A 12,197-nucleotide genomic window follows, 5' to 3' on the forward strand; every position below is an offset into this window, starting at 1 on the left:
TTTTTTTTGGTCGCTTGCTCCATCGTCTTGTTAGTGATGGTACTGGGGCTGCACAATATTGGTAAAAACTCTATGTGCAACTCTGTATGCAATATGTTTTTGTCTCAACAGAAGTCACCAAAAGTCAGTGATCAGTCTCATGATATCAGTGCATAACATATGCAAATCTGGAGTGAAACATATGATATTGGGTAGATTAAACCTGCATCTGGTAGATACTGTATGTCATGGAAATTTAAAACAATCAATTTTACTTTTGTATCAGGCAGAAAAGAAGTTGTATAATTGCATATTGCAATGCTGAAATTATATATTGCGCAGCCCTAACTGGGACACCCAAAGCAGAAATATACACTAAACAGAGGGTTAGGACTAAGTGGTAGGGGGATGAAATAGGTGTGGGTCTTTGTTTGTCTTGGCCAAGGCTTGCCCTGCTCCAGGCTTCTCTGATAGCACAACCCCCCCCATCGAATTTTCCCTTGATTTCGGGGAAATGTCCCTTACCCGTTGCAATCTTATTTGTACAGCTCCAAGGAGTCCTGCAGAGTCCTGTGCTCTCTGTAGTCTCAGAAGATGCCTCATCGTCCATGAGAGTAGAGGAAAAGGGTGTGGTGGCAGACACCAGGCCCAGCTATTGTCTTCCCACAATGTCCCACTCATCTGCCTCTGGGACGTTTACAGTCGAATAGCTGCGTGTCATCGCGGCCTTAAACCGTTTGGCTGCGCTTTGTGTAATCCGTGGCCTTTCCACAATCACAATGCAGGCCACGTTTTTTTGAAAGGTCTTTGTGGTCCACTGTGTCAGGAGGCTCCCTGTGCTTACGTTAGCGCGGTCAGCATGCTATCCCTGATGAATTCACTGAGTCTCAATGCAGCCCTTTCTCTGCGGGAGCTGGACACACACTGTGGCTCTGTGGACACTCCACATTGTTTCAGTGTGCCGGTTTTAAGGGAGTGCTGAGGGGGTTGGTGGGGTTCCTGCCTCTGACCTCTGCACCCTCTCCAGCCCCCTGCCTACCAGAACTGCCTCCATGGCAACTGGTGGGGGATAGACGTTTGTACTGACAAATGCCTCTTCATGCATCGTCATCCAGTCGTGGGCCATGTGGACAAATGACACAAGATGGGATAGTGGGGTCAAATAAGTCGGTGTATTGTGTCAATCTTCGGCTACACATTGGGATGACAGGATTGTATGGTCTATAGGACCACGGTGTGGACATCTAAAAGGTTTCCCCCTTGGTTCTGGGCAGACAGAGGATATAGTGTGGCTTTATTCGTCAGTCTTACACCATTGCCAAGGAATGGGCTTGTCCTCATATACATTCAACAGGTTCTTACAAAAGTCGAAATAGCAAGCCACTTTCTCTTACTCTTCCGGCCTCTTTGGTCCAAACCACCAGTGATGCCAGTAATGGTTGTTAGTGATCCATGGAAGAGTGATCTTTTCAAATGGTGCATAGCTTAATTCTTAAGGGAGTACAAGTGGGCCATTCCATGCCAGATTAGGCCAGACCAAAAAGCCAAAAATTTTCCATTGCAGAGTTTACATACATGCTGTAGTTGTTGTAGGTACTGTAGTTATTGCACATGTAAAGCATGGCAATTTTTGAGATATTGATTCAAGTCCAACTCTAGATTGTTCAGTCTGATGGTGCAATTCACATATGAATTCCATATAGCAAATGCTTTTTGCATTGTGTTCTCCTGGGAATTAACAGGTACATTGGGAATGCCTTAAAACCACCTAACAACAACCTACCAACTAATACCCAATTGTATAGCAGTCACCTAGCAACACCAAAGCAACCATATAGGATACCACTAAGACTGCCAGTTAACAAAAAATAATCAATTGAACAATACATAACAATACCAAGATACACAAGATACCATAGCACAACCTATAAACACTAAAGCAACCATCTATCAACAGTTTAACAGCACTATAGCAAACAGTTGTATGCAACCCCCTAGCAACCCAATAGCAACCATCTGGTAAAAGCAATTATCATCTTAGTGACCACATAAGTGGGAACCATTGAGGCTCATCCACATTTCCTTCAGGATTAGCACTTTTCTAATTTCTAGTTCGTAGCAACCACAATGCAACCACCTTGCAACCGCCTAGCACCTACAGTAGTTTCAATCTAGTGACCACATAAATGGGATCAAAGTAATTTGTGAAATGTTTGCACTTTAACAACAACCTATTTTAAAGTTTGTAGCTCTGTAAACAGTTGCATTTGTTTGAAATTTTATCAAAATAGGGGAAGGCAAAAACAGTAAAAATAGCACAAATGGCAGAGTCCTAGCAAAAACATTGCCCTCAGTGGTGTCGTTTTTTTTTTTTGAAGAAGCATTTTGAACCCACTCATTCCAGATTTCTAAGACTTTATGACCCAAATTTCAACTTTTTGCTATGTATAATTCAAAGTTGATGTTTTATTTAAAGAAGGCTGTCTGTATTTGTGTCGTTTCTCAGCCTTTGATTTGGGTTAGCTTGGAGAAGTACAGGGTTTTTTCCGCTGTCTCGCTCTCCCTGAGCTAGCACAAGTCAGGCGCTCTTGCAAAATGTCCCCTGTGGATCCAATATCCTGCTTTCATGGTGCTGGAACCCATAATCCTGCTCCCGTCTCTTTGAGGGATGTGAAAGCGTCTCGAAATTGACTTGGCTGGGATAGGGAACCGTATAGGATCTCCTGCGTCCTTTGATCTCATGCTAATTGGCACTTGAGAGCAGCGGAGGCCAAACGTGGCATAGGAACCAGCTCATCCTTCTGTACAACTGAAAGCTTCAGGCAACCAAACCTGACCGTGGAGAGACTCTACATGCAGCCTTCTGCCTTCTGGTCAGTTTGCAAGCCTGACTAAGCTCCTCCAGTGGGAGTTGATGAAGTTTAGAGCCTATCTCTGGGGATCTTTTAAGCAACTTTACAAGCAGCTGAGTGCTTGCCTCTGGAAAAGGAATGCTCCAAACAAACAGAATGTTGTTCAGTAGCTCAAATACCCCTGTTGATCAACACTGCTGATTTTGAATGAGGCTGGTGGTTCTCTTTTACCACATTGGCTGCTCTTCAACTGCAGGGCCAAAAGCTTACTAAGGCTGCACCGTACCATTTTGCAACATTGCAGACAAGTTAGCCTGGATACAGTTTCTTTTTCCATTTGTTGTGGTGCTTGATCAGGACCAAATCCCTCTATTAATCCTGCAGTTGTTCACAAGTACACACTACAGCATTAGTGTAATTGCAGCAAGCTAATCAGAGCTAATCTTTATGGCGTTCCAAATTACCCTCGGTTGCCATAAACAAGAGTCAAGAGCTTTGCTCTGACTCTTGAAGATTCTGTTGAGTCGTTTTCCAGAGCTTGCAGTGTAATCTTATTCTGACGACTAACAACTGAGAGAGGTTCTTAACCCTAGTTCTGAAGAACAACTTGCCCTGCACGGTGGTTTAAAGGTTTTTCTTTGACACAATACCTTCAACTCAGGTTGGATCAGGTTTAAACTGTTTTAATCCAGTTAAATTGGACACTGGTTCATTTTCACCTTTGGTGACATTTGTTTAGGTAAGTGTGATATGATTGAACTGCTCTTGAGTCTGGAAATAAAGGCTAGTGTAAAAAACACCCTAAGTCGTCTTGGCCCAGTCCCAAAAAGCTATTAAATTATGAACAAATCAAATGCCATCTCTGCATTTGCACAGATTCGTACACTAGGATCCTTATCCTGTATTAACTTTCTTGCTTCACCACAGCCAGGACTGAACATAAGCAAAGCGAAAAAATTAATGGAATGAAAACAAACCGAACCAAAGCAAAGGGAAAAAAATTAAGCTTGCAAATTGATTTGGAGCATAGCAACCGACTATACTGTAGATGTGCAAATGTCCTAAAACTTGCAGGGTCGGGGGTCTTCCAGGACCAGAGTTTGGATTTAGGAATTCCTGAAACATAAAATTTTGTGTTCTGGGATTTTATGCTCTGGTCCAATATTCATGCTCTGCGCTGGATGTCCCGCATGTCGTGTCTATACATGTGAATATTTCAGGAAAGTTTCCAAAACTACATTTGCGTGGCCGAATGCCACGAGCAAGCCCGATACAATGCGTTCACTCTTTGGTGAAAGTGGCTGAGATACAGATGACTTGGAGCGATGAGGTCAGAGGCATCGGGTGACACGATACGATTACAATACAGCAGTCACCTCATTTGAAACATGAACAACACGCAGATTGTTGTGGAGGTGCTGAATCGCTGGTGAAGTAAGGATGACATGTTGTGCCTGGTATACATGTGGACTTGAAACCCCAAGGAAATATCAGATATCGGGGATTGTGAAGGATGAGGTTGTTGAGATGCTTTTGTACTTAGTGCTTCTGTCAAGCATGTCATTGTCTATTGTTGGAGAATGGCTTCACTCTGTGCCTCTCAAATGTGGCTTGCATCATCAGAAGCAGAACCAGATTTCTGCTGGCCAGAACCCTTAAAACCTCTTCTACAACTGCTGGTGTTGTACACTAAACTGTGGTTAGCGGTGCAGGGGTGCGTCTTTTTAGGGTTTAAGACGTATTTGATTGATTTATTTCTGTATCTGTTTACTAAGGCCTTCCAAATTGATCCAGCCATACTTTCATTTTAGACTTGTATGGACTTAGCATTTGTAGAGTAGACATACTAAAAGCTAGTCCGGTAGTAAGACGATCTCTTTGTGTTAGGGCGCCTAGTGTTTGAGCAGGTTTCAAATGCCTAGACTAGACTAGAGCTGCAACTAATAATTATTATTTTAATGGATGACTAATTTGTTGATTATTTTTTCTGATTAACTGATTAGTCTACAACTATTTTTGCCATTCTATTGCTTAGAAACAGCAACACATGGGATATAAATTGCCATTTAAATGCCAAGAACACATTTACATAAGTGTGCATGGCAGATATATTTGATCTTTTGTTGACTAATCCAAAAAATAATCATCAGATTAGTTGTCATCCTAACCAAGCTTTACGTATCAGTATAATATTATAATTATGCTGTCATCCAAATACCTTTCTCCTCAGACTACAAAAGGGCAAGTATGTTCATTGAGATAAATGGTTATTACAGCACCGTATTCATTATACCGGCCCTGAGCTTTGATTGTTCCTAATTTTAATCAATTCTGTAATTTGTTTCAGAGTCTTTTTGTTCTCCTTTTCAATTTGGCACGCCTTTGTCTATGCGGCAGTATTATAGAGCACCTGCAGTCACCTTCTGGTCTAGCTCGTTAAACAAATGGGAACAGATATGGTGAGCTTTAGAACAATGTCTTGCTCTCTCTCTCTTTCTCTCTTACTCTCTTAAGTATAGGGCTGCAGGAGCTTGAATGGCACAAGCTGCTCCTCGGAAAAAGGGTGCGATCGGGGGAGGTAAAGAAGGCATATAAATCTCGTTAGTTCTCTCTTCTGTAATTAGTCACAATACGTTACATTTTTAAACAGCACTTTTAGACCCTGGCTTTTTTTAATAATATAAAGAAGCATATTTTCTTATTCTGTCTCTCTTCCTATCCTCGTTGCCCTGAGATGTTTTTTCCCCTGCTACATTCTTTTATTTCAGAGCACTGGAGTGTATTTTTTGCTGAGGTGTTGTAATCTATCCTTCCTGGCTTCCAGGGAGTGCAAGTTGGCCCACTTTCTCGTTTGAATGGGTTGGGTGGGATAGCGGTGCAGGACTGCAGTGCGGGGTTTGTACGATGGTGGAGGATAACTGTAGCAATATGCAAAGCGTATGATCCATCTCGTCAAAGCAGGTCATTGGCCGATAATAAGGGGGCGGTAAAAGAAAGAAAAAGTCACGTCCTCTAAGCCTTGTCTCTAAGCCTAAGTCCCATGGCCTTGTTAATTCATTATATCCAGAGTCATGCATCTATTTCATCACCCTTTGTTCCCATGTTGCTAGCCTCGACCGCATCCCTCTCCTCTGCAGCAAGCCCTCAGCCGTTAGCTTGAGCTATGTCCTCTCCCGAAGCAGTGTCTCCCTGCTGATTGCAGGCTGTGGGAGCCCTCGGCTTTCCAACAAATGGAGGTCGTATTTCACGGCAGCCGGCTTGTCGCAGGCGCTGCCTTGCTTCTGCAGACGAGTCGCAACAACAAAAATGACAGTCACTTCTATTGCTGTTGCTGCGTGGCTGAAAGATTACATTACTTATATATATAAAAAAAGCAAATTTTTGCGCAGTTATTTTGCGTTTAGTATATAAGGGGATATATGTTTTTTTTGAAGAAGAAACCACACCCAACCAGCCTCATGGGGTACCACAGGAACCACACGGCAGCCACCTGTACTATTGTACCTTTGCAACCACTCCCTAGCTGCCCTTAGCCGTTAGCCTAAGCTATGCATGCCCTTTTTCAGAGCAGCATCTCCCTGCTGATTGCAGGCTCTGTGGGAGCCCTTGGCATTCTTCCAAATGGAGGTCGTATTTCTCCATGACCGACTTGTCGCAGACACTGCCCCGCTCCTCCAAACGAGTTGCAACTACAAAATCTGGCCGCCACCACTGACGCCGTTCCTGCCGCTGCTGCTGCTGCAGCCTGGCCGAGCAGCTAATTTACTTGCTCACACTTGCTGTGCAGTCTGCCGGCGATGAGTTATGCCACCCGAGAAGAAAGGAGCTGGTGCCGCAGATGCCAGCTGATTAAGAAATTGCAATCACTAGAACAGTTCATTCTGATTCAGCACTTTCTTCTTCCAACTTTTCTCTGTCACCTTTCATGTCACATTGTCCTACTGTGTAAAAGGGACTTCATTCCCTGTCAAATGCTGTCAGGGCTACACATCTTGGAAAATCCCAGAAGATCTTTTCTTTTCTTACTTCTAAAACAATATGCACCATTCAAAATAAGGATGCTTTAAGTGTTTCTTCAAACATTGCCGTGCCAGAAACAGTTCTGGTTCCATGAAGAACCATGTGGGGAACCTTTCCAAGTTCCATGGAACTTCACCTGATGTAAAGGTCCCTGACCTTTATTTTAAGAATGTAGTCTCTCTTGAATGTTTGTCTGTGTGGTGCAGTGGGGTTACTGTGGTTCAGAACCTCTGCAGAGCAGGTCTTGCAGTCATGGCTCAGTAGTTAAAGCACTGAGTTATGCTAAGCTGCCGCTGTCAGGCCTTGAGCAAGGCCTTTAACCCTCTCTGCACCCTAGGCACTGCATTGAAGGCATTTAAGAATTTTACTTGTTTTTTTGAGCAACCTTCTTGGACCATACAGCAGCTGCTTAGCAATCACTAAACAACCTCATCTGAACCACTGCCTGAAAGACCAAGTTCAATACCCTTGCAACACAGTTATAGTAGCAAGCACTTAGCAAAATCCTAGCAACCACCACCTGGGGAACCCTGGGAAAGCCATCCAGACATGTGTGCTCACTGTCTAGCTGATCAGTTAAAGGTTACAGTCAAATTTTGTCCACATTTCCAACACAAAATAGTTATTGTCGGTGTTGGTGTCTTTGTCTATGCGCTTCAAATGAATTAGACAAGATAGCCTTGAACCATTTGTGTTCTTCTTCTATATGGTTGATTTAATAGAAAATAAAATAATTTGATTTACTGTCTACAGTAACAAAGTGATGCTAATTCTTGTTCATTTAGAGGTACAGTAAGTAAACTTTAGCTTTGAAGGCCCAAATAATGGAAGGGATTGGGTACCAGGGCCCCTGCTACTACATTTTCTGCGGGTTTTTGATTATTCAGAAGCAAAAACGTTTTGCGGAGGATTTTGGCCACTCAGCAGTCTTGCTCCCCTGGGTCAAAGGAATAGAATGGCACTTGTTGAAAAGAGCTCCGCATGTTCTTGGCAGCTCGGGCACTCCAGAATGGGCGCTCCTCTCTGGGCTGGTCGGCCCGCACAATGCCGGCCTGTGTTCAAGGGCAGGCAGGGGTCTGAAGTTTTACAGGAGTTATAATGTCAGCCTTGTCTGAGTAGAGGAAACGACCCTCCATACTGAATGAGTTATGGTATACGGGGCCAACGCTGCACAACCTCTCAGTCGGTGCCAAAGAAGTAGGCTTCTGCACTGCTGCTACCAGCACTTTTTATTTTTAACAGCAAATTGACAGTAAGTACATCACTTTCTATTATGGCTGGCTGTTGGCAGCGCCTTTTACATTACATATACATAAATACATAATTGCCATAATTTCCAACCTAAATATATGCAACAGAATTGCCAGCAGAAGAAAAACTACCACCTGCTGAAGTGAATGTGGGCAAGGAAGTGCCATGCCTTAGGGCACCACCAAGAAATATCTAGTCACTGTTGGGATTTGAATCCATAACCTTGTTGTTACTAGATTACCCATGTTGCCATGTCATGCTGTACATCAGTAGCAATGATTAAAAGTAGATTGCAATGTCAGTGTCTTTAACACATCCCTTATTGCCACTGCTGGTCGAGTGTCCGTGTCAGTAGTGCCTTGCTTGGTCCTTTTGCTTCACTTTATCTATTTCGGGTTGGAGAACGATGACAACTTCACGCTCAAGCACCTCCAAGGTCAGTAGCACTGAGGTAATCTGATGTGTCAGAACAGCCAGATATCCTAAGGCCTTATCAAAGACACCTTTTTTCATAGTTATCAGTGTTCAACTGTGCTCATCCATTTCTTTTAAACTGGGCATGACCTTCTGTTGTTTTGTTTTGGCTGTTGGACTGCCAGAACCAGAAGTGTCAGTAGACTAGATAATAATGACTGTTAAAAGCCTGGGCAGCACTTAGGGGTGGAAATCACAGGGCATCTCACAGTACATTATCACGATGCCTTGCCCAATATCCCCACTATTCTGCCATTCTCTACAATACTTCACAGCATTTGAAGAGGATCACAAATTTCAGTGACTACACACCTCCAAACTTAATGTGGCCTTTAGATTAGCTCAAGAACATTAGAGCGTAGAGAGCTTCATGGAATGGCTTTCCATGGCCGGGCAACTGCATTCAAACCATACATCACCAAACACTATGCAGGCGAGCCTTACAAATACATTTAGCAATATAGTGTGAAGTACAGGGTCCTCACTTGGGGTGCATGACTTTGAAGACAATATAACCACACAAAAGGATTTTGAAGTTATTTGAGATCATTTAAAGCATATTTACAGTTTTTTTTTTAAAAACAATCATTACACATTAAAACTTGTTCTGCATGTGAAACTGTAGAAAACTGAGTTCAAAGCATGGTTATCTTTATGGTTCCTCAACACTGCAGCTTTTTTTTGTCCTCATCCTGCCTTTATGTTCTTGATCCACAGCAGTTTCTGGTCTGAGGGCCTTTGCTTTTCTTTGTGCCATCTTTCTGTACTTTCGCTCATATCAGATTCAGCTGGTCGGCTCACTGGTCTCATGTTCCAGTTTCACCCGAGATGGTTTTGATAATGCCTTAAATGCACACAGTCCCAAACAGTGTTTGCCGCGAGCGCCTCAGGCACGGACGGTCCATTTCATGTCATTCACTGAACTAATTGGATCTGTGACCCCGAAGCTCGGCATCTTTTCTGTTCTGGCGCAGAATGTTTGAAGCTCGGGGTGGTTTCAGACCTCGTTTCTGGTTCATGTTACGTTTTGAACGCATTGTGGGATTGTTGTTAATCGTCTGAAACTCCACCTGGTTTAAGAGGCTTGTAGGAAGGCTTTGTTACATTGACCAGAGGCGATCGGGTTACTGTGGTATTCAGCAATCACTTAGAAACAAACAGGAAGCTACATTGAGTTTTTATTGATTGAGTAAAGCGACGGTAAACTTGTTGTGGTTGTGAGTTATGAAGGTACGCAGTGATTGCTTCCCATATATGCATTTTTTATGAAGCTGGTTAAACCTAGAGTTGAGGCCTGGGGGGGTCTTAGTGAGCATAATGGATCAGAGCTAGGTGTGAAAGAAAATATTGAAATGTTGAAGTTTTGTGATTAGGTCTGTCACAGTAACTATTTGTATTTGGATGATATACTGTTTTGTAGCAGAAACAATTGAGGTAAATTGATAATGATAGAAATTGAAATAAAACAATATTGGATGCACCAAATATTTGGCAACCAGAATTATTCATAAAAAATGGACATTTATGATGATATATTAAAATATTGTCCAGCCCTGCACAGCCCTAGTCATAATATGCTTGTCGGTCGGTATAAAGCTAATATATTGTCTTCAGAGATCTGTTTTTTGGCACCGCAGTCACTCACTGTCTTTTTAAAAAAACAGCTGCTAACACATGTCAGACATTCCTCCCTGTGGTTGGGCCGAGTGTTACAAAGACAGATCGCACTGATAACATCAGTAACTGCTGCAATGGGAGCTGCTAATGATGAGTTCGATCTACTTGTGTAGTTGTGCTTGTCCAGAATGGAATTTAAAGGCCTAATGTCAGAGCCTGGTCTTAAATCAGAGCAAGGGAGTGGTGTGTTCAGATGGATGAATCTGAGGTCAGATCAGAAAGACAAAGAAATAGCAAATATTTATTATAATTAGCTGGACTTTTTGCTGATCCCAGACACAGGTGCTTTTTCAAGACTTGTTTAGTATTTAACATTGTGTTTCTTAAATTTAAAACTAGCAAATGCAAGGCTTACGTTGCTCACAAACAATGTACTAAGACTGTTGTAGATCTAATCTCATAAATCTTAAAAAGACATGTCTGAAAAATACCCATTGAAAGCTGTGATAAAAACGAAAGTGTGTAAACTAAATCTATTCAATTCTTTTTGCTCATTATGTTTTATTCAAAACTTGTATTCCTTGCTCTTTTGTTGCGAATTTGGCACGTGTTATATCATAGTCTCAATCTGAATGTTAGCAACCTTTGTCTAGCATCTTCTGTTAGAAACTACTGAAGCAGGCATACAGGCAGGCAGACATACAGACAGGCGTAAAGACAGACAGGCAAGCTGGATGACAGGCAGGCAGGTGGACAGGCAAACAAGCAGGCAGACGGGCAGGTGTGCGGGCAGAAAGACAGACAGCAGCCACAGAAAGACAGGGTGGCAGACAGACTTGCTGACAGACAGAGAGACAGGCTGACAGAGAGATCAGACAGACACAGAGTAAGGCAGATATACTTGCAGACAGAGAGACAGGCAGACAGAGGGAAGCAGGCAGGTAGACAGGCTGTCTTGTGGCTGAGATGGCATAATATGATTATGGAGATGAGGAAGACTGGGGCGTTTAGAGCTGTCTGCTCTACCTACATTATGCTCATCTGCATGATCTCAGTGCTGGAGCTGTAGATGCTGGCTTTCTACATGCAGAGCTTCTCTCTCACCTTCTTTCTCTGTCTCTCCCCTCTCTCTCTCTCTCTCTCTCTCTCTCTCTCGCTTAATATTAAAGATTCAGTGTAACTTTACACTTATGAATTTTATGGGAGCAGTACTGGCAAAAGATTACAACAAGAACAGCAGAAATAATGGCAAAATGATTGACAGTAATAGTAGTAAATTACACGTCTGTTACAACTACATTATGTATTTGCTGTATTTCTTTCTCTCTCTCTCTCTCTCTCTCTCTCTCTCTATTTCTCTCTCTCTCTGTATCTCTCCCCCAACTCCTTCAGTCATGTTTTGACAGGAGCTCTCAGGTTGACATTTGGCTTATTGCTCTCTTAGATGTGGGTCTGAGTTAATGCTCACGTTAATGTGTGTAAACACGGATTTGTGCGAGTTTGGAAACACACAGTATCACACACACATACACATGAACTGTGCATGACCTTTATTTTCATTATAGAGCTAACTTCCTGTGGTATTGAAGGGAATGTGTCTCTACTGGGAAGTGTTGAGTTCAGGTAAACCACTGCCATCGTTAATAGCACACGCTATCACAGAGCAGCTCTGTTCTCACACACACACACACACACGCACACACTCTTTCACCTGACTGCTGCGTTCACCCAAGCCTAGCTCTCTACGCAGCCCATAGTGTAATAACCTCTTTATTTATTTAGTATTAAGTGGATGTGTGGCTCTGATGCCCACCTGAAGCCTGCCTGCCCGGGGTCCTAAATCATCATTAGGAGTCTTAACAGCAGCCCCATGCTCTCCAGCTCCACTGAGGCTCTGTGCTTACGGCTGCTTTTCCACTCCATTGCTACTGAGGCTGTGCCATACTGTTCCACACCAGAGCGGACCTGTTAAAACGGTTATAGCATCTTTTTTTCCATTTCATA

General features: G+C 42.9%; 1 protein-coding gene across 2 annotated transcripts in view; it reads left to right on the forward strand.

Moving 5' to 3' along the window:
• srgap2 (SLIT-ROBO Rho GTPase activating protein 2) overlaps positions 1 to 12,197 on the forward strand; it is a 151,462-nt gene that overhangs the window by 25,238 nt on the left and 114,027 nt on the right. The window lies entirely within an intron of this gene.

Source organism: Astyanax mexicanus, chromosome 24 (genome assembly GCF_023375975.1).
Source record: "Astyanax mexicanus isolate ESR-SI-001 chromosome 24, AstMex3_surface, whole genome shotgun sequence".
NCBI classification, from domain to species: domain Eukaryota; kingdom Metazoa; phylum Chordata; class Actinopteri; order Characiformes; family Acestrorhamphidae; genus Astyanax; species Astyanax mexicanus.